Source organism: Salvelinus sp. IW2-2015, linkage group LG4q.1:29 (assembly GCF_002910315.2).
Source record: "Salvelinus sp. IW2-2015 linkage group LG4q.1:29, ASM291031v2, whole genome shotgun sequence".
NCBI lineage: Eukaryota > Metazoa > Chordata > Actinopteri > Salmoniformes > Salmonidae > Salvelinus > Salvelinus sp. IW2-2015.
Window position 1 is genome coordinate 62293241 of NC_036842.1, and position 20727 is coordinate 62313967.

General features: G+C 38.8%; 1 protein-coding gene and 1 long non-coding RNA gene across 3 annotated transcripts in view; one reads left to right on the forward strand and one right to left on the reverse strand.

Moving 5' to 3' along the window:
- The window catches only part of LOC111960977 (voltage-gated potassium channel regulatory subunit KCNG4-like), an 88498-nt gene that overhangs the window by 11845 nt on the left and 55926 nt on the right, over nt 1–20727 (reverse strand). The window lies entirely within an intron of this gene.
- LOC111962335 (uncharacterized) lies at nt 6239–11661 on the forward strand. Of its 2 annotated transcripts, XR_002877095.2 has the most exons (4): nt 6239–6313; nt 9176–9319; nt 9482–9541; nt 10814–11661. It is a non-coding gene; the product is annotated as an uncharacterized lncRNA (long non-coding RNA). The 2 variants fall into 2 exon arrangements; XR_002877094.2 differs by lacking the exon at nt 6239–6313 and having other exon boundaries at nt 7510–9319.

Genomic DNA, 20727 nt, shown 5'->3' on the forward strand with positions numbered 1-20727 from the left:
ATAACGACTAAAAACATGACCGGGAGAAAATCACTGGCTAAACAAACCATTGGAAAGAGGCAGGTCTTGATGTCCATCTTGCGCAAGACGCATGCAGGAAGAGAACGGTACTTCCACGTTTTCTGTGTTTTATAGTGGCTCTCTGATTGCGCAATCGAATCCATTCAAAGCGTGATGACGTTATGACACCCAGAGGAAGACGTAGCAGTGTCGGTTTCTCATAGCATCTACAGGCACCTTAAAACCGACCCCAGATCAGGGGTCAAAATTTCTGAAATCTGACTCCCTGTCAGAAAAGTGCTTGTAGAAGTGTTCCTGTACCACTCAGAGACAAAAAATTCCAACGGCTATAGAAACTAGAAAGTGTTTTCTAATCAATAATATAACAAAATATGCATATTGTACGATCAAGAATTGAGCACGAGGCAGTTTAATTTGGAGACCAAAAAATGCTAATGCGGAACAGCACCCCCTATAGTTGCAAGAAGTTAATCGGAATGGCCGATTAATTAGGGCCAATTTCAAGTTTTCATAACAATCGGTAATCTGCATTAAAAAAAATATACTTTATTTAACTAGGCAAGTCAGTTAAGAACACATTCTTATTTTCAATGATGGCCTAGGAACAGTGGGTTAACTGCCTTGTTCAGGGCAGAACGACAGATTTTTACCTGTGTCAGCTCGGGGATTCGATCTTGCAACCTTCCGGTTACTAGTCCAACGCTCAACCACCCTGCCTACATTGCACTACACGAGTAGCCTGCATGGCAGGCTGACTACCTGTTACGCGAGTGCAGCAAGAAGCCAAGGTAAGTTGCTAGCTAGCATTAAACTTATCTTATAAAAAACAATCAATCTTAACATAATCACTAGTTAACTACACATGGTTGATGATATTACTAGTTTATCTAGCGTGCCTGCGTTGCATATAATCGATGCGTTCCTGTTAATTTCTCATCGAATCACAGCCTACTTCGCCAAACGGGTGATGATTTAATAAGCGCATTCGCGAAAAAAAAGCACTGTCGTTGCACCATGTGTACCTAACCATAAACATCAATGCCTTTCTTTAAAATCAATACACAAGTATATATTTTTAAACCTGCATATTTAGTTAATATTGCCTGCTAACATGAATTTCTTTATTTAGGGAAATTGTGTCACTTCTCTTTGCGTTCCGTGCAAGCAGTCAGGGTATATGCCAGCAGTTTGGGCCGCCCTGGCTCCTTGCGGAACTGTGTGAAGACCGTTATTTCCTAACAAAGACCGTAATGTATTTGCCAGAATTGTACATAATTATGACATAACATTGAAGGTTGTACAATGTAACAGCAATATTTAGACTTAGGGATGCCACCATTAGATAAATACGGAACGGTTCCGTATTTTCACTGAAAGAATAAATGTTTTGTTTTTTCGAATGATATGTTTCCGGGATTTGACCATATTAATGACCTAAGGCTCGTATTTCTGTGTGTTATTATGTTATAATTAAAGTCTTATGATTTGATATTGATAAGCAGTCTTGACTGAGCGGTGGTCGCAGCAGCAGGCTCGTAAGAATTCATTCAAACAGCATTTCGTGCGTTTGCCAGCAGCTCGTGCTGTGCTTCAAGCATTGAGCTGTTTATGACTTCAAGCCTATCAACTCCAGAGACTAGGCTGGTGAACCGATGTGAAATGGCTAGCAGTTAGCGGGGTGCGCGCTAATAGCGTTTCAATCGGTGACGTCACTCGCTCTGACCTTGAAGTAGTTGTTCCCTTGCTCTGCAAGGGCCGTGCTTTTGTGGAGCGATGGTAACGATGCTTCGAGGGTGGCTGTTGTCGATGTCTCCTGGTTCCGAGCCCAGGTAGGGGGCGAGGAAGGGACGGAAGCTATACTGTTACACGGGCCAATACTAAAGTGCCTATAAGAACATCCAATAGTCAAAGGTATATGAAATACAAATGGTATAGAGAGAAATTGTCCTATAATAACTACAACCTAAAACTTCTTACCTGGGAATATTGAAGACTCATGTTAAAAGGAACCACCAGCTTTCATATGTTCTCATGTTCTGAGAAAGGAACTTAAACGTTAGCTTTTTTACATGGCACATATTGCACTTCTACTTTCCTCTCCAACACTTTGTTTTTGCWTTATTTAAACCAAATTGAACAGGTTTCATTATTTATTTTAGGCTAAATTGGTTTTATTTATGTATTATATTAAGTTAAAATAAGTGTTCATTCAGTATTGTTGTAATTGTCATTATTACAAAAAATAAATAAATAAATTAAATCGGTCGATTTAATCGGTATCGGCTTTTTTGGTCCTCCAATAATCGGTATCGGTATCAGCGTTGAAAAATCATAATCGGTCGACCTCTAACAGAGGCCATCAAAAACACTGTTTTCTCACGCCGTTGCATAGCATAGCCTATAGAAATGTTGCGCAACATGGGCTTATAGGAACGTTTATTTCATTGCATGCATCAACCAGCAATGAGGAGCTAGTTCTCGCTGCGCAACAGGTGATCCTACTCCGCTCAAATTCTGAATGCCAGAAGCTTAGTTGACGTAATTCAACAGTCACATGGAATTTGACTGCGGTCATGACTCACTGTAACAGCCCTACCCATAAGGCAGTGAACTTTATTCATAGAAAATCGACCTCTGAAATGAAAACAGCGACAGATTTAATCTGAGCCTGGTACTTTCAAAAGATATGCCTACCTTTCCACCCTAGACAGAGTGGGCCTACCTTTCCACCCTAGACAGAGTCGGCCTACCGACACAGAAAAAAGTAAGCTTTAACTGCTGGCTACTCTTCTTCCGTAGTTTAACACAATGAGAGAAGGTCACAAGTGTTTCCCTAAAAACTGTCTGGGTTTAAACATCTTCTACACTGTAAAAATATTTTTAGAATTAAGTCAAAATAACTTATTTAATCTATTCAAGTCAACTAAATGTGCAAAATGTGTTGATTTGACAAATCACGTTAACTTAAATTGACTTCGACTTAATAAAAGCTGTAAACATAAAAAATCTAGTTCAGTTAGCAAAGAACAATTTGCTCAGTCAACTTTCAAATCAGAACTAATAAGTCAAATAAACTAAAACAAGATCCCAGTTGTGTTGACGAAACATGGCAAGTTATAATAACTACAAGTCATTACATTGCCTTAACTTATAAAATCAAGTTGAATCAGCTATAAACTGTATACCCTCAACTTTCAAATTAGATCCAATAAGTCAAATGAACTAAATAAAGACAACAGTTGTTTTGACTTTAAATGTCAAGTTAGGATAACTATAAATCTTGACATGAACTTTACATACAAAATTAAGTGAAATCAGCTAAGACATGTGTGTTAATTTAACTTTCAAGTCAGAACCAGGAAGTCAATTCAAAAACACCAAGATAACAGCTGTGTTTACTAAACTTTTCAAGTTATGATAACTATAATTAATTACACTGTCTTAACTTACTAAATCAATTTGAATCTGCTAAGAACAATTTGTTCAGTCAACTTTCAAATCAGAACTAATAAGTCAAATAAACTAAAACAAGATCCCAGTTGTGTTGACAAAAAATGACATGTTATATTAACTACAAGTCATTACATTGTCTTAACTTATAAAATCAAGTTGAATCAGCTATGAACTATCTGTTCCCTCAACTTTTAAATTAGATCCAATAAGTCAAATGAACTAAATTAATACAAAAGTTGTCTTGACTTTAAATGTCAAGTCAGGATAACTACAAATCTGTACATTAACTTAACTTACAAAATTAAGTTAAATCAGCTAAGACCTATGTGTTCATTTAACTTTTAAGTCAGAACCAAGAAGTCAAATCAGTGGTATGTGCAACTGCCTCCGGTGCACATGTACTGCTGTGTGGGTTTGAACTTCTTAATTATTGCCCTAATAGTGTAAATATTGTTTAATAGTGGAAACTATTTTTTTATTTTTGAATTTGTGAGTGTTTTTGCCTTTCCACATTGTGATTGATGAAAAATGCCTATTCAATGCGTGTTACCTTATTTTTATACCCCAGTTAAAGGGAGATATGGAAGGCCATAATACAGCTCCTTTTTTTCATAAGTAAGAATCCCTATGGGGTGCCAACAATTGTCACAATTGTAATTTTGTTGATCGGTTTGTTTTAAGTGGAATTTGATTGGTGCAACTTTGCTGGAGTGACTTCCCCCATATTCCTTGCAGCCCCCCAAAAAATATGTTTTGTCTGTGAGGGCAAAGGTCACATGCAATATCTAATTTTCTCATTTCTGACACCAATGCAGCAAATGTTAAATAGGGCCGCGGCCTTTGCAGAGCAAGGTGCAACCCTACTTAAGTCTCAGAGCAAGTGACGTAACTGATTGAAATGCTAGTAGCGCGTACCTGCTAACTAGCTAGCCATTTCACATCCGTTACACTAAGAATATGAGCCACATAGCATGAACTGTGTCAATTGTATGGGCTATGGGTTCATATTGTGTTAGCTGAGGGTTACAGGTTTTTACTGCATGAAGGTCATGTGTAACTAAGGCCAAGCTGCTTGCTTAGCAAGTAGGCCTATTGCTTATTCCTGTAAGACTAACTGTAAATTGCTCTGGAAAAGAGTGTCTGCTAACTGACTAAACTGTAGGAGAATGCTTTACATATACTATATTTCTCTATGCCTGCACAAGTATTAGTGATCCTAATATTGGGCCTAAGCTTTCATGGCTAGCCATCTAACAATTCGTGTTTGGTGAGGCCAATGTAGTGAAAGTAATATATGTAATGTTACAATTGGTTATAAAAGAGATTAACTTAAAAAAAACTAAAAAACACTAGGAATGCATCAGATCACCTATCCCATTGTGTGATGTTTGTGTAGAGCAGTGGTCGACAACCTTTTCTGAGTCAAGATCACTTTCGCAGTCAAAAAGCAAGCTGAGATCTACTGCTCAGATTTTTTTTTACATGAACCTCACACTAGCAGTTTTGTAGGAATGAGGTTTGGGCAGTAAGCCTAATACATTATCACAGCATACTGGCTATATGATTGGCCTGTCAATATTGTTAATCTGACCATATTATATTTCAAAACTCGAGCTTTGATAACAAAATAGATCAGTTGGTTTAGCACTTGAGGCACTGTGGAGTATGAATTGAAATAATTCGCTTTTTTATTTTACTGGACTGATGGTACCTGCATCTGATGGTAAACGAGGTCAAATCACGACGTCAGAGATCTTGAGGTCGAAAAGTCGGAGCTCTAGAAAGATGCCCGAGTTTCCGAATTCCGAGTTGGATGACCGTTCAAAAGATTTTTCCCAACCGCCTCTCGCTCCCTGCTCTCTCCTTCCTTTCCTCCGGTGAGACTGACCAGGGAGAGGGGACSTCTTCCACCTGATGGTGAAACTCGAGTCGCACCGCATCTGCCTCATGCACAAATTCATTTTGTTCCTATGACCAGAGAAAGTTAAATATTCTTCAATATTAAAATCACAACGAGCTACTAATAATAATAAAACGCAGGGCTATCGATACTTGGCTACTCATTCATTGCACCTGCAGCCCGAGCGGAAGTACGGAGAAGCGTGTCTGTAATAGTGTTGAATAAAAACAGTGACAGTGCTGAATATAAACTTAAACATTAACTCACTCATAAAAACAGCAGCTCTTTGCTGTATTTGTTGACAGTCTCTGTTGTAATGTTTTTAAAAGTTATTAAATCTTACATAGGCTAGTAGTCTATTGAACTTGGCTGTGGCCAGGGTCATGGAAGCTCTGTTGCCACGGTGATTTGAGCTATCCGATTGGGCAGCCCAGTGCGTGCGCTCGATTTAGTCACAGATTTGCCGGGCAGTGTTAGTTTCATGGGAACACTCTGCTTACCCAGTGCGCAGCACTTTCGAATCAAGTGCACCTACCGGCAACAGCTCAACATGACTTTAAAAAAGGAGCGCAAGCCTTTATCGTGGCTTTTTTACAGAAATATTTGGTGATCGACTAGGAATGCCTTGAAGATCGCGATCGACCGGTTGGCGACCATTGGTGTAGAGTTTGCTCCTTGTTTTAGCATTGATAGGGGATATAGATCAAACTTAATTTGGTTTAGCACTTGCTCCTTGTAATTCTAGTAATCAATTAATTCTTAAACGTGTATAATGTTTAGAATCAAACATATTCTTTATTTACTTAAGCCTTGTCGCACTAGCACAATTTATTTTAGAACTCAGTGTTAATTTATAGGCGGCGTCGTCATTTCAGGAAGTGGCTTGATCAAGACGGTGCTTCGGCAACTCTACTGCATTCAACAGCTTTCCAAGCTAGAGTGAGTATCTTGGCAAAATATTAGTATCTCCTTTAAAACAATACAACCACTAGCATGTTATTTACCTACTTGGTAACCTACACGGTATAAATATGTATTGGTGTTAACAAGTGCCCTTTGTAAAAAATAATGATAACTTTTCAGCACAAGAATAACAAGGACGTTAGCCACTATGTTACATGCTAGCTAACGTTAGTTGATTAGCACCGCACACACTCCATGTTAAAATGGTAATTTGGTTAAATTAAGAAAGAAAAACAGTTATTTGGCTACGTTTGGCAAATAGCATTTTACTATATCAGTTTAAATCGGATTAACGTTACTTGTGAAATTCTGCTAAGTGTACTGTAGTATAATTGTAGCTAAGCTTGCTGTTAAATAGTACCACTCTAGCCAGCAGCACACAGCGCCAAATTGCAGACAAACTACTGACTAGTCATTTATTTTGATAACCTGTATAACAGCTAGRTACAAAAGCCAACTGTAGATATGCTTGTAGTTATAATTACTATTATATGGTGTGGTAATGAACTTTTATCAGTTTTACTATTGTGGTTGTATTCAGTGACTTGCTAGCCAAACATCAGATATAGGCATGTGTACGTTAACCAAGTAAATTATCCAGGGTATGTTGTGGCATTTAGCGCGATGCTAATTAACAGCATACTAGCAGGGTGTTAGCTAGCATGGTGTTATGACCGTTAGGACACGTGGCCGAATTTGCCCATGTTAGTTAGTGTGTTTAGTTAGCATTGGGCTAGATAGCAGTGGTCGGAATCATGTGCTGATAAAAMCTGCTTGTTGGCTAGCTTGGAAATAGTTTGATAACCTGCTTAATAGTACAAAGGAAAGGTGTTTGCTAGCCATGCTTCTAATTAGTATTGTGTGTTAAACCCTTAATTTTTTTCAAAATATATTATTTAAAAACCTAGCTAAMAATATTCTAATGATTAATTAGCCTATTTTTGAAAGTAGTAATGTTAGCATATTCTGTTATTTTACAATTGTTAGTTTGGGTGCAATGAGATGTTGAACAATCCATGTTATAAAAATGAATTTTGCAGTTAGTAAACAGGTTTACCTAGACAGCACTTATATCTTGAATTTTTAATCAATTTCAGAATAATGTGTTAATTAACATATCAACTAAAGTGAATTAAAAAAATGTTTATGTAAACATTCTTTTTTAGATTCTTGGAAAGCCAAAAGCATTATTCCTTCAATGTGTAACGGCATTCCTCCTCCTCTTCTGACGAGGAGACGTTTGAAGGATCGGAGGACCAATGCGCAGCAAGTGTCCATAACGTTTATTTTAAAACATAAACTGAACACTATGAAATACAAAACAATAAATGTGAACATGAACGAAACCGAAACAGTACCTTGTGGCAACAAACACCCACAAACCAAAAGTGAAACCCAGGCTACCTAAGTATGATTCTCAATCAGGGACAACGATTGACAGCTGCCTCTGATTGAGAACCATACCAGGCCGAACTCAAAACCCCAACATAGAAAAACACATATAGACTGCCCACCCCAACTCACGCCCTGACCATACTAAATAAAGACAAAACAAAGGAAATAAAGGTCAGAACGTGACACAATGGAGGAAGTGGAACTGTAAGTACTGCAGATTTSACACATCAAATCAACGCATCCTTATTAGASTTTACAAATTGAAGCATAGACATTATGCAAGAACCTGTCCATTCCCATGTATCCATCAAGACTGRCCGTGCACCTTTAAAACAGAAATAGCACTCAAGAAGCATTTGACTCAACACTGAAGAAATGTTCATTAAACAGTTACTGCTTGTATGAAATGTGACCTCTGTAATTTTTATGAGCCTTGTAATGTTAAGCAGTACTTTTCTCATTTGAGAAGTCATTTCAACAATAAGGATTATATGCAAGAAGAGTTTCTGAAAATAGGTCCTGACTGGGTAACTGTTGATGCAGCAATGATGACTACTTTCTCATTAAGAAGAAAGGAGATTGTGGAAGATGAGCCCTTTGTCATTGACATCAAATTTAGATGGCCAGTGCTGTTCAGACAACAAGTGCTTATTTAAAATCTGCAAAAGGTCCAGTAAGATTTTCTGTGATTGTTTTAAATTAATAATTTACACAGTTTCTTATACCTCAAGAGCTTGTCTTCCTTCAGACCTTTGTGCATTTTGAGATGAAACGTGATTAGAGGACACAAGGAACTACATAAGTTAATGTAATACGCTTTCCAAAAATGTATTCCTTTTATCTGTAGTGCTCTTAGGCTGGTTGTAAAAATCCTAAAACTCTGACTGTTTATAGGTCACACAAATGCAGGGCTCTATACAGTGTACGTGTTTTACTCACATTTTCTGAACTAATTTATGGATATAAATCATTGTTGTTTTCAAAGTATTTCTGTCATTTAGTTTCATAGCTTGACTCTGAATCCCTTWACTATATTTAACATTGTGCGCAGTGGCAGTCACAGGTTGTCATAGATGCATTTGAAATATCCCAACTGAGACTTAGCTAGTTTTCATGTTTCCTAGCTATGTATATAATCAAGATATATTTTCCCCAAATCAGTATAAGTACTGTAGCTCCATTACCATGGTAACCCTTTGGGTTGAAAGTGGCAGCGGATCATTTTAATCATTTTCCTATATTAAATGCTTATAGGGTTTTTTAACAAMTGTTTATTGCTTTATCTTTGTAGCAATGTAATTGGCTATTTTGCTTGATGGCCTTAGTGCCCTGGCTGATTGTTTTGGTGCACTGGCAGATTAGGCACCCCCTTAAGGCATAGTGGCCGTGTCCCTAAAATTCCTTCCCTGGTATGTTATGCTCTTCAAACATGTTGCTCTGGAGTTCACGAGACTGGTGTCTGTGGACCTCAAGAAGACATTTTATGAAGGCCTGGACAGTCATCTTTCCAAGCTCCTTGAATTCTCCCGGGCCAAGAGTGGTGGAGGGATGGAGCTAAAACACCTTATGGACAGTCTTGASAAAGACGTAGGTTCCATTATGTTGKTATTAAAGTATTCTGTACAGTTATTACCTACGTATTGATAATTGCTACTTTTTTAAATACACATCAATATTGGGGATGAGACCTTGTCATTGACAACCACATTAACAATGTTGTAAAACAGTCAATTGTGCTTTTGTTGTTAGAGTTCCAATCAAAGGAAGAGGCTGTGCTCCAAGACCCTACCAATGTTTTGAAGACGTGAGGTATACAACCCTACAACATAACCTTATGCTTTCTCCCAGGAGTGAAATTTCCTATGAATCATGATGCACTATAATGTTCAATGGAGTCAAGTTGAATGTCTGTTGCCATCTGATGTGATTATAACACACAGGCCAAATCAAATGTGAACCAACTACAGTATATAGYACATCTCTTTTAGCAATGTTTTACTTTTACTCAACCTTTCTCCCTTGCTAGACATTCTGTTGAGAATAGTGATTTAGCATGTTTTTTGTCCKGAAGAAACTAAATCTTTATCTTGGACTGCAAAGCAAAAATCAGGACCATACATTAAACACAATACTAGGATTGGGGAGATAATACCTAACTTRTATTGATAGCTGTTGTCGACGGTTGGGAAATGTAAGTATGCTCAAGTTTTAGCATATTTGAACGAATCACACATTCCTGGTGTATGGCAGCACACTGCAGTGCCCTTAGTGATATGTCAAATTCCCTATTGTTAGACAATTAACAGCATTAAAGTGGCACTATGAGGAATTCCAAATTCTATACAAAAGTTTAAAGACGATATTTCTTGTTGAAAAATATAAAAAGCGATTTTGATAGGACAATTAATCCCTACACCATGCAGTGCTGATTTTGCCATTTGATCAGGCATTGTAATCAGTTTTGCTTCAACATTGTTCGTCAGTGGGCTCGCGCCCGTCCGTCTTCAATATAAACTTTGCATTGTAGGCTGCTTTTGTGTAATAAATGATTTGCTTATTGGAGAGAATCATTGTCCTATCTAAATAACTTTTTATATTTTTTAAATATCTAGAAATATTGTTTTTACAGTTTTTGTAAGCTGGTCATTTAAAATGAAAGTAGTAGAGGTGGAATTCTACACAGTGCACCTTAAATATAATGAATGTTGTAGAAAGAGCTGATTGCCAAAACAGCACTGAATGATAGATGAGGCTTTACATTGTTTTCCCCCTCATTTCCAGTGTTGGATGACCATGGGCCTTTGCGGCACTATAGCGGACAATCAATTGCTTTTTGCAAATAGGAAAAGAACGGACCATGTTATACCTCAACTTAGAATGCATTCTATGTAGACCTGGGAGCAATCATGGTTGACTGACGTGCTTAAGGACCATGCTTGTTTACTGGCACAACGCTCTTGACCACTAGTCTACCTGCCACCCCACTTGCCTGCATCAATATGCAATAGTACAAAAAATGATTGGAGGATGTTTTGTAGGACAATGCCTCTAATCTTTGCCTATTTTTGTTCTGTTTTTCAGAAGACAACTGATTCTGAGGAAGTCACTCGCGGAGTGAAAATCGGTATACTTGTCATTGTGGATGGAGCTGCAGCAGATGACCCAATGCCAGCTGACAATGTGGATGTTGCCCTTGTGATAGAAGAGCAGGGGATCATACAGGAGCTTCACAATGTKCCAAATGCATTTGCCACTTTGATTGGACTTCTTTATTGTCTGAACCTGGATTACCCAAAATGTTTGAGGTACACTTTTGAGGTAGTTCAGAAAATATTCTTGAAGATTGGTGCAGAAAACTGTACAGAAAAGTGCATGGGCTGAAGAACCGTCTTCTTCGTTAAGACAACTAATTGGTGTGTTTTTGTTTTACTCGCAGTAGAGTTAATTCCTCGGACAATGATGCTGTTATTTGCCTAAATCTTACAGATCTCKGTTTTTGGTAGACTTAAGTTACCCTATTTTTACGTGTGCCCTTCAGTCTACAAACTACAACCGTCTTTTGTTAGAGACCATTGATTTGCTATCATCTCTTRCCATTAACTACATTGCATTTTTAAAATGTTTAGCATGTTAGAATTTCACATTCAACACCAACTTGTCTTAGAAACGATTCTGAAGATTGTCTTTGAATTTTTATTTACCGTGCCATAAAACCGTTTCAATGGTGCCATTTACAAATGTGTATGGGTTGATTGGACAGTGGGAAAAACATATATATATTTTTTTACAAAATATTTATTAGCTGATATTGGTTAAAAGACCAATTAGTGACAGCAGAATTTGGCTGCCTGTTTAAATGCAACCAAAGACATGCATCTAAAAAAAAATATGCATTATGTTTTTTTTCTCATGACAATCAAAATGCATTCCAGGGAACAATACATTGTTGTAAATTTATTTGTTTGTTAATACATTGTGTAATAAATGTTATTAAATACACGATAGGACTAATTAATGGAATTAATTGATTGCAATGTAAGTTGTTGAATAGATCAATGTACTCTTTATAGTAAATAAATCATTGTTAATTATAATGCCATTTTAAAATGGAGGTAAGCTTTACTAAATCTGAACTTTGTTCAACTGTACATTCTGGGTTATATTAAGTTATTTTTTTAAATTAAAGACATGTTGTTGACTTAGAACAGTGGTTCTCAACTTGCAGCCTGTGGCTGTAARGGCAGATTTCCTCCTCTTCGTCTGAGGAGGAGGTGTAGCAGGGATCGAACCAAGACGCAGTGTAGTAAGTGTCCATGTTTTAATATAATCAACTGAACAAGACACAAATACAAAATAACAAAGTAACCTAACCGAAAACAGTCCCGTGTGGCACGAACACTGACACAGGAAACAAARACCCACAAACCAACAGTGAAAACAGGCTACCTAAATATGGTTCCCAATCAGAGACAATGAAAAACACCTGCCTCTGATTGAGAACCATATCAGGCCAAATGACAAACCTAAACATAGAAACACAGAACATAGACTGCCCACCCCAACTCACGCCCTGACCATACTAACTAAAGACAAAACAAAGGGAAATAAAGGAAATAAGGTCAGAAACGTGACAGTGGCAAGCTTGTCTGTTGTCATTAATAGTATAGTTATTTATGTATCTGTGGCAAGCTTGTCTGTTGTCATTAATAGTATAGTTGTGTGGCAAGCTTGTCTGTTGTCATTAATAGTATAGTTGTGTGGCAAGCTTGTCTGTTGTCATTAATAGTATAGTTGTGTGGCAAGCTTGTCTGTTGTCATTAATAGTATAGTTATGTGGCAAGCTTGTCTGTTGTCATTAATAGTATAGTTATGTGTGGCCTGCTTGACTTGTTCGTAGCCGCAGTGTAGCACCACCAGCCAAACAGGTTGAGAACTCTGTTACAATAACTCAATATGAAGTAGGCTTTACTGAAGTGCATGTTGATTGAACAAGGGTTGTAAATGGGTAACTCTTTTAAATGTGGCTTTAGATCAGATAACTCACACTTTAATGTTGTTTCAAATTGTTATTTCTAGTTGTGGCCTTTTTCAAGCTCAGAGGACTGAACGTGTCACGTTATCCTAGCTTAGACCATTTTGTTATGTAAACTTTAAATGTAGTTATTATAACAGTGTTACTAATTATGATATATTTATTAAAACTTGACATTACAAAATTGGAAAAAGATTCAACTCAGAATAGCAAGTTATGGTTAACTCTTATAAATTGAAGTAACTGGCTTTAGTTCAGAACTCAATCTTTAAGGTTGTTTCAACTTGTTATTTCCAGTCATCCAGTTGACTGGCCTTTTTCAAGCACAGAGCACTTAACATGTTATGTTATCCTTGCTTAGACCATTTTGTTATGTAAACTTTAAATATAGTTATGATAACTGTTACATTAGCTTAATTTAAACTTGACTTAACAAAATGTGAAATTAATTTAACTAAAAATGGTCGGTTATACTGTCATGTGGAATTACATTTCTTATTTATCAACATGTTGCTTTAGTTATGATAACTCAACATTTATTGTTGACGTAATAAATGTTTAAATTGATTCAAATGAGAATAGTAAGTTACACTGAAATTAAGCWGTGGACTTAACTGTCTTTTATTTGTCAACAATAATGTAGCTTTAGTTATTAGAACTCCACATGTATTGTTAACATAACAAAGGTTTTAAGTTGCTTCAAATAATGTTAAATTAACAAACGTCAAATTAACCATCTCTTGTTAGTCAAAATAAATGTAATAAAGCTAGGATAACGTGGAATGTGAAGTACTCTGAGCTTGAAAAGGGCCACGGAACTAGATCACTGGATATATAATAAGTTGAAACAACACATTTTTTTTGTGTATTGTACAGAAAGTACAATTGTGACCGAATGAAATAACTTCCCAAGCAAAATCAAGATCTGAATGTCAAAGAAACMAAACCATAATATCCCCATATACATTGGAGTCACCAATTTCCCCAATATTTTACTGCTTGTTTCTAGCATAAAGCACTGCTGACCAAAGTGCTGTTATAGATTACTTTATAAACTCAGCAAAAAAAGAAACGTCCTCTCACTGTCAACTGCGTTTATTTTCAGCAAACTTAACATGTGTAAATATTTGTATGAACATAAGATTCAACAAATGAGATATAAACTGAACAAGTTCCACAGAAATMGAGTAATGTGTCCCTGAACAAAGGAAGGGGGTCAAAAGTAACAGTCAGTATCTGGTGTGGCCACCAGCTGCATTAAGTACCGCAGTGCATCTCCTCATGGACTGCACCAGATTTGCCAGTTCTTGCTGTGAGATGTTACCCCACTCTTCCACCGAGGCACCTGCAAGTTCCCGGACATTTCTGTGGGGTATGGCCTAGCTCACCTCTGATCAACAGGGCACAGACCGTGCTCAATGGGATTGAGATCCGGGCTCTTTGCTGGCCATGGCAAGCCTGACATTCCTGTTGCAGGAATCACGCACAGAACGAGGAGTATGGCTGGTGCATTTGTCATGCTAGAGGTCATGTGAATGAGCCTGCAAGGAAGGGTAACATGGAGGAGGATATCTTCCTGTAACGCCAGCATTGATTGCCTGCAATGACAGCTCAGTCTGATGATGCTTGGACACACCATGACAGACCCTCACCTCCAAATCGATCCCGCTCAGAGTAAGTCTTCGGTGTAACGCTCATTCTTTGACGATAAACGCGAATCCGCATCACCCTGGTGAGACAAAACGTGACTCGTCAGTGAAAGCACTTTTTGCCAGTCCTGTCTGGTCCAGCGACGGTGCGTTTGTGCATGGCGATGTTTTTGCGGTGATGTCTGGGTGAGGACTGCCTTACAACAGGCTCAAGCCTCACTCCAACCTCTCTCAGCCTATTGCGGACAGTCTGAGCACTGAGGGAGGGATTGTGCGTTCCTGTGTAATCGGGCAGTTGTTGTTGCATCCTGTACTGTCCGCAGGTGTGATGTTCAGATGTACATCCTGTGCAGGTGTTGTTAACGTGGTATGCACTGCGAGGATGATCAGCTGTCCATCCTGTCTCCCTGTAGCGCTGTCTTAGGCGTCTCACAGTACGGACAGCTTTTGCCTGTCAGCTGACTAGCTAGCTAGCTTTATATGTCGTTTTTGAGTCAATGTATGGTTAAAGCAGATGCTAAATGTTTTTTCTGGTTTGTTATTACAACCCCGTTTTCATGATTTCTGGTAGATACCTAGTAGAATAATCCTATCAGATTTTGTAACCAGTCCTATAGGATAGATTCCAAAATCTGATTGGATTTTACATAGGATTTATTTACTAGGGAAAATATGGTGGTGGATCTTTGATGTTATGCTTCAACTGGTCCTGGGGTCCTTGTTAAGGTCAACGGCATCATGAAATTTACCTAGTATCAGGACATTTTAGCCAAGAACCTGGTTGCTTCTACCAGGAGGCTGACACTTGGCSGCAAGAGGATCTTCCAGCAAGACAATAACCTTAAGCACTAATCAAAATCCACATTTAAGAAGTAGTTAATTGACCACAAAATCAACATTTTGCAATGGCCATCTCAGTCTCCGAAGTTGAACCCCATTAAAAACCTGTGGTTTGAATTGAAGTCCARAAGCGCAGARGAAGAATATCAAGGTTCTGGAAAGATTCTGTATAGAGGAATGGTCTAAGATCCCTCCCAATGTATTCTCCAATCTCATAAACCATTTCATAAAAAACCTTAGTGTTCTTATCCTCGCAAGGGAAGGTGCTAGAGTATTGAAAACAGGGGTGCTAATAATTTCAATTAATTATTKAACAAAATCTCTTTCTCTGAGCAATTGTATTAGTATAGCATACAATAGCTCCGTTTTTGAATTATTTATTTTATACAGTCTGCTTTTGCTCGTTTTTATCAAGGGTGTCAACTATGGACTTCACTCTATTGTGCTCTCTTTTCAATCTCCAAAGCACAAAGAGGGGGTTTGAGTGCCCTAATGTCTCATGTCCCCACTCGTCTGTTCACTTCCTGGGTTAGCATCACACACAGGAAATACTACAGCCAGATGCCAAACTGGTACATGACCAACTCAACAGACAAATATCATCACACACTGAGAGACTGAGCACACACACACCCATCTTAAAATCTTGAATCTTTATAATCCTGACTTGACGCAGTGCACTGTAGATGAGGCAGACCGACATTAATGCCTCTATACTTTCCTGTCTGTCAGTGTAGTGTAGACTTTATGTTAACCTGGAGCGTAGCGTATAGTAGCCCAGCCTCATAGGCATTCATCTCAATCTCCCTTGTTTGGGAGGCTGGAGAGCATCCTGGCTCCCARAGGAGAGAATAGCATTCCCCTTAACAACAGCCTTTTGTGTCTTAATGGAGAAAAATGGCTCGCTCAGGGTGAGWAGTGGGATGAGGGGATGGATAAAGATGAGGTGGCATGGAAAGCATGTGGTCCCCTTCACACATCATAAGTCTCTATTTCTGTTATGACACTCAGTCACGCAGCAGCAGCGGAAGCAGTAGCAACAGCAGTAGCAGGTGCCTTACCTGAAACTTCTGTTCTCTTTTATGTACAATCTCCTCAAATAGAAGCACACTTCTGGAAGTTATCTTCTTTTTTTTTTTTCAAAACACTCATCAGGCACGTGGATTTTTTTTTCTCAACACAATCACACACATGCGCACACTTACGCAAGTGCACATACGCACACACACACACACCCTTAAGCAATCGCACACATACACTCCGTCACCACAGGGGCATTAGGGCACCCTGCTGGCAGAATGAGGAGGCGCTTGGTTGCGGTCTAGTTCGGTCTAGCTCCTGGCGGAATGGGATTCTAATGTGCTGCTCTGGTTAGCTGGGGACAGCAGCACTGCAGGGGGGCTGCCTGCTGTTGAGTATGGCCCGAGGGAGAGAAGGAGACATGGGGAACAACTCTCTCATTGTCTACCCTATCTGTCTCCCTGAACACAAGGGTAATACACCTGCCTGWGCCTGGGCCTCCATGACCAGGGTCACCTTCAAACCACAGTACATCCACTATTATTTCTACAGTGTCTGTCTGTGTATGACTGCTTGTCTGCAGAAATATGTGCAGTGCCTGTACTGTTTGTGAATAGACAAATCATGTGCTACTATGCTTTATCTAAACACAACTTGACAACCATAAAARACATTTACATATGACCAGATAGGCTGTAATATCCATAATAGTCCTTCCATACAGCTCTGCCTCTCTCTTAGGCACCTCATTCCTCTACTCCACTGTGGCTCTCCACGGCTCTATAGAGGGTTAAATCCCCTGTTCCAGCTCCATCTCAGCTCTTAAGCCCAGACATGCAGACACCGAGCAGGCCTGAGTGCCTCTGTAGGTGTGCGTGTGTGCGTGACTCATAAGAGAATGACTCATAAACACCTCTGGAGGAGAGGTAGAAAAGGTCAGTCCAGTGTGTGTTTACTCTATCCTATCTCAGCCGTCCCATCCACCAGTTMAGTCTGCTTGACTCCCACATCCCAGCACGGCACAGAAAGTTAAGAGGGAGACTTGTTTATACCCAATTTCATGTCAAATTTAAAAATGCATCTTTAATTCGGTGCTGTTTTTACATGTTAAATGAGGCTGTTGATTGATGATACTGTTTGCTTCAGTGAGTATTTCTACATTTGGAGAATGGAAAATGATAGCGTGGGAGGTGGACAGGGCCCTAACCAGGGTCTTATTTTTAAGCCCCGTTTATACCTGGTTCTAACATGTCTGTTGTACTGATCTCGTCCACATTCTGATTGTGCCCACATTCGTTGACAGGTGTAGACAATCAAAAGATGCATTGTGATCTGATTGTAATGAGATATTCCGGAGGTAGTCGAAGACACATCTTGCACGGATATCCTTGAAGTMTAAACAAATCTGGACAATGAAAGCATATACAGTTGAAGTCGGAAGTTTACATACACCTTAGCCAAATACATTTAAACTTAGTTTATCACAATTCCTGACATTTAATCCTAGTAAAAATTCCCTGTCTTAGGTCAGTTAGGATCACCACTTTATTTTAAGAATGTGAAATGCCAGAATAATAGTAGAGAGTGATTTATTTCAGCTTTTATTTATTTCATCACTTTCCCAGTGGGTCAGAAGATTACATACACTCAATTAGTATTTGGTAGCATTGACGTTAAATTGTTTAACTTGGGTCAAACGTTTCAAAGGTTAAGGCCCCTTCCCACCAGCTTCCCAAACATAAGTTGGGATGAATTTTGGCCCATTCCTCCTGACAGAGCAGGTGTAACTGGGTCAGGTTTGTAGGCCTCCTTGCTCGCACACGATTTTTTCAGTTCTGCCACAAATGTTCTATAGGAATTGAGGTCAGGGCTTTGTGATGGCTACTTCAATACCTTGAACTTTGTTGTACTTAAGCCATTTTGCCACAACTTTGGAAGTATGCTTGGGGTCATTGTCCATTTGGATGACCCATTTGCGACCAAGCTTTAACTTCGTGACTGAGGTGAGATGTTGCTTCAATATATCCACATAATTTTCCTCCTCATGAAGCCATCTATTTTGTGAAGTGCACCAGTCCCTCCTGCAGCAAAGCACCCCCACAAAAACATGATGCTGCCACACCCCGTGCTTCATGGTTGGGATGGTGTTCTTCGGCTTGCAAGCCTCCCCCTTTTTTTCTCAAACATAACGATGATCATTATGGCCAAACAGTTACATTTTGTTTCATCAGACCATAGGACCTTTCTCCAAAAAGTACGATCTTTGTCCCCATGTGCAGTTTGCAAACCGTAGTCTGGCTTTTTTATGGCGGTTTTGGAGCAGTGGCTTCTTCCTTGCTGAGCGGCCTTTCAGGTTATGTCTAATAAAGGACTCGTTTTACTGTGGATATAGATACTTTTGTACCTGTTTCCCCAGCATCTTCACAAGGTCTTTTGCTGTTGTTCTGGGATTGATTTGCACTTTTGCACCAAAGTATGTTCATCTCTAGGAGACAGTACGCGTCTCCTTCCTGAGCGATATGACGCTGCGTGGTCCCATGGTGTTTATACTTGCGTACTATTGTTTGTACAGATGAACGTGGTACCTTCAGGCGTTTGGAAATTGCTCCCAAGGATGAACCAGGCTTGTGGAGGTCTACAATTGTTTTTCTGAGGTCATGCTGACTTATTTTGATGTTCCCATGATGTCAAGCAAAGAGGCACTGAGTTTGAGGGTAGGCCTTGAAATACATCCACAGGTACTCCTCCAATTGACTCAAATTGTGTCAATTAGCCTTTCAGAAGCTTCTAAAGCCATGACATAATTTTCTGGAATTTTCCAAGCTGTTTAAAGGCATACTTAGTGTATGTAAACTTCTGATCCACTGGAATTGTGAAACAGTGAATTATAAGTGAAATAATCTGTCTAAACAATTGTTGGAAAAATMACTTGTGTCGTGCACAAAGTAGATGTCCTAACCGACTTGCCAAAACTATAGTTTGTTAACAAGACATTTGTGAAGTGGTTGAAAAACGAGTTTTAATGGCTCCAACCTAAGTGTACGTAAACTTCTGACTTCAACTGTATATTTGTCCTCTAAAAACAATCAGATTGGCAAGTTGAGTTAAGATCATAGTTCTTCATTAGAAACCAAGTGCCTACTGGCACTGTGATTGAATGCCACAGTGCAATACCARGTCCGACTCTGAATAAAATGGGCATACATAGAAATAAAGATATCTGTGAAGAGATATTGTCCCAAATGATAGAAAAAGGGTTCTCCAGTTCCCTCCTCCAATACCTGCGCAAAATCAAATATTTGAAAACATTGTATGCTAAAGAAAGGCCAAGGACTAATAGCAAAATTTAAACTGAACTACAAATGTATTGTGGATGCATGGGACGGACTATGATAGAGTGCAGTGCATGACAAGTGTATGGCAAGGTATAATGCATAGGCCTAATTTTCACCTGTAGTCTACCATTAGATCTAGCCTGAATGAACAGTGGGCGGCTGGTGAATAGTCTTTCAGTTGCTATATCAGATATGAAAATAATACATAATGCAATCCTTTTCGATTTTATTRCATTATAATCTGTGAATATTTTAGCATTTTTAGAACRATCAATAAAGTGCAGAAGATGTCCAAACTGTAAATAAAGGCACATGGCTTTCTGTAAGCATGAGCGAAGCCAATGCTCAATATAATGTATGCTTCAATACAAAGGACTCTTTAAGCTACTTTTACAGTAGATTGACACTTTATTAATTTATAAAGCCATTTGCTAACATGCATTCTCCTTTGTGCTTTTTATCGGTTGTCGCTTTTATCCATGCATTTTATAAATTGACCACGCGTCTTGCTATACAGTATGTTATCATATTGCATGCATATTGATGTTCAGTTATCTTTGTTTTCTTTCTTATTTTAGTTAGGTCAGGGTGTGACATGGGGGATGTTTGTGTGTTTTTGTCTTGTCTAGGGGGTTTTGTAGAGTTCATGGGGTTGTGTTCAGTGTAGGTGTTTGGTCCTCTCTTTCACCTAACYACGATCGTGACASTTTGGGAACTTGCAGGTGCCTTGGTGGAAGAGTGGGGTTACATCTCACAGCAAGAGCTGACAAATCTGGTGCAGTCCATGAGGAGGAGATGCACTGCAGTACTTAATGCAGCTGTCGGCCACACCAGATACTGACTGTTACTTTTGACGCCCCCTTTGTTCAGGGACACATTATTCAATTTCTGTTCGTCACATGTCTGTGGAACTTGTTCAGTTTATGTCTCAGTTGTTGATCTTGTTATGTTCATACAAATAAACACATGTTAAGTTTGCTGAAAATAAACGCAATTGACATTGAGGACGCTTCTTTTTTTGTTGAGTTTATATTGTGTGAAAGTAAAAAGAGTTCTACTATTAGTCCTACGAGATCATATGGAGGATTTACTGTTTCTGTGTGTTTTATGTATTTATTT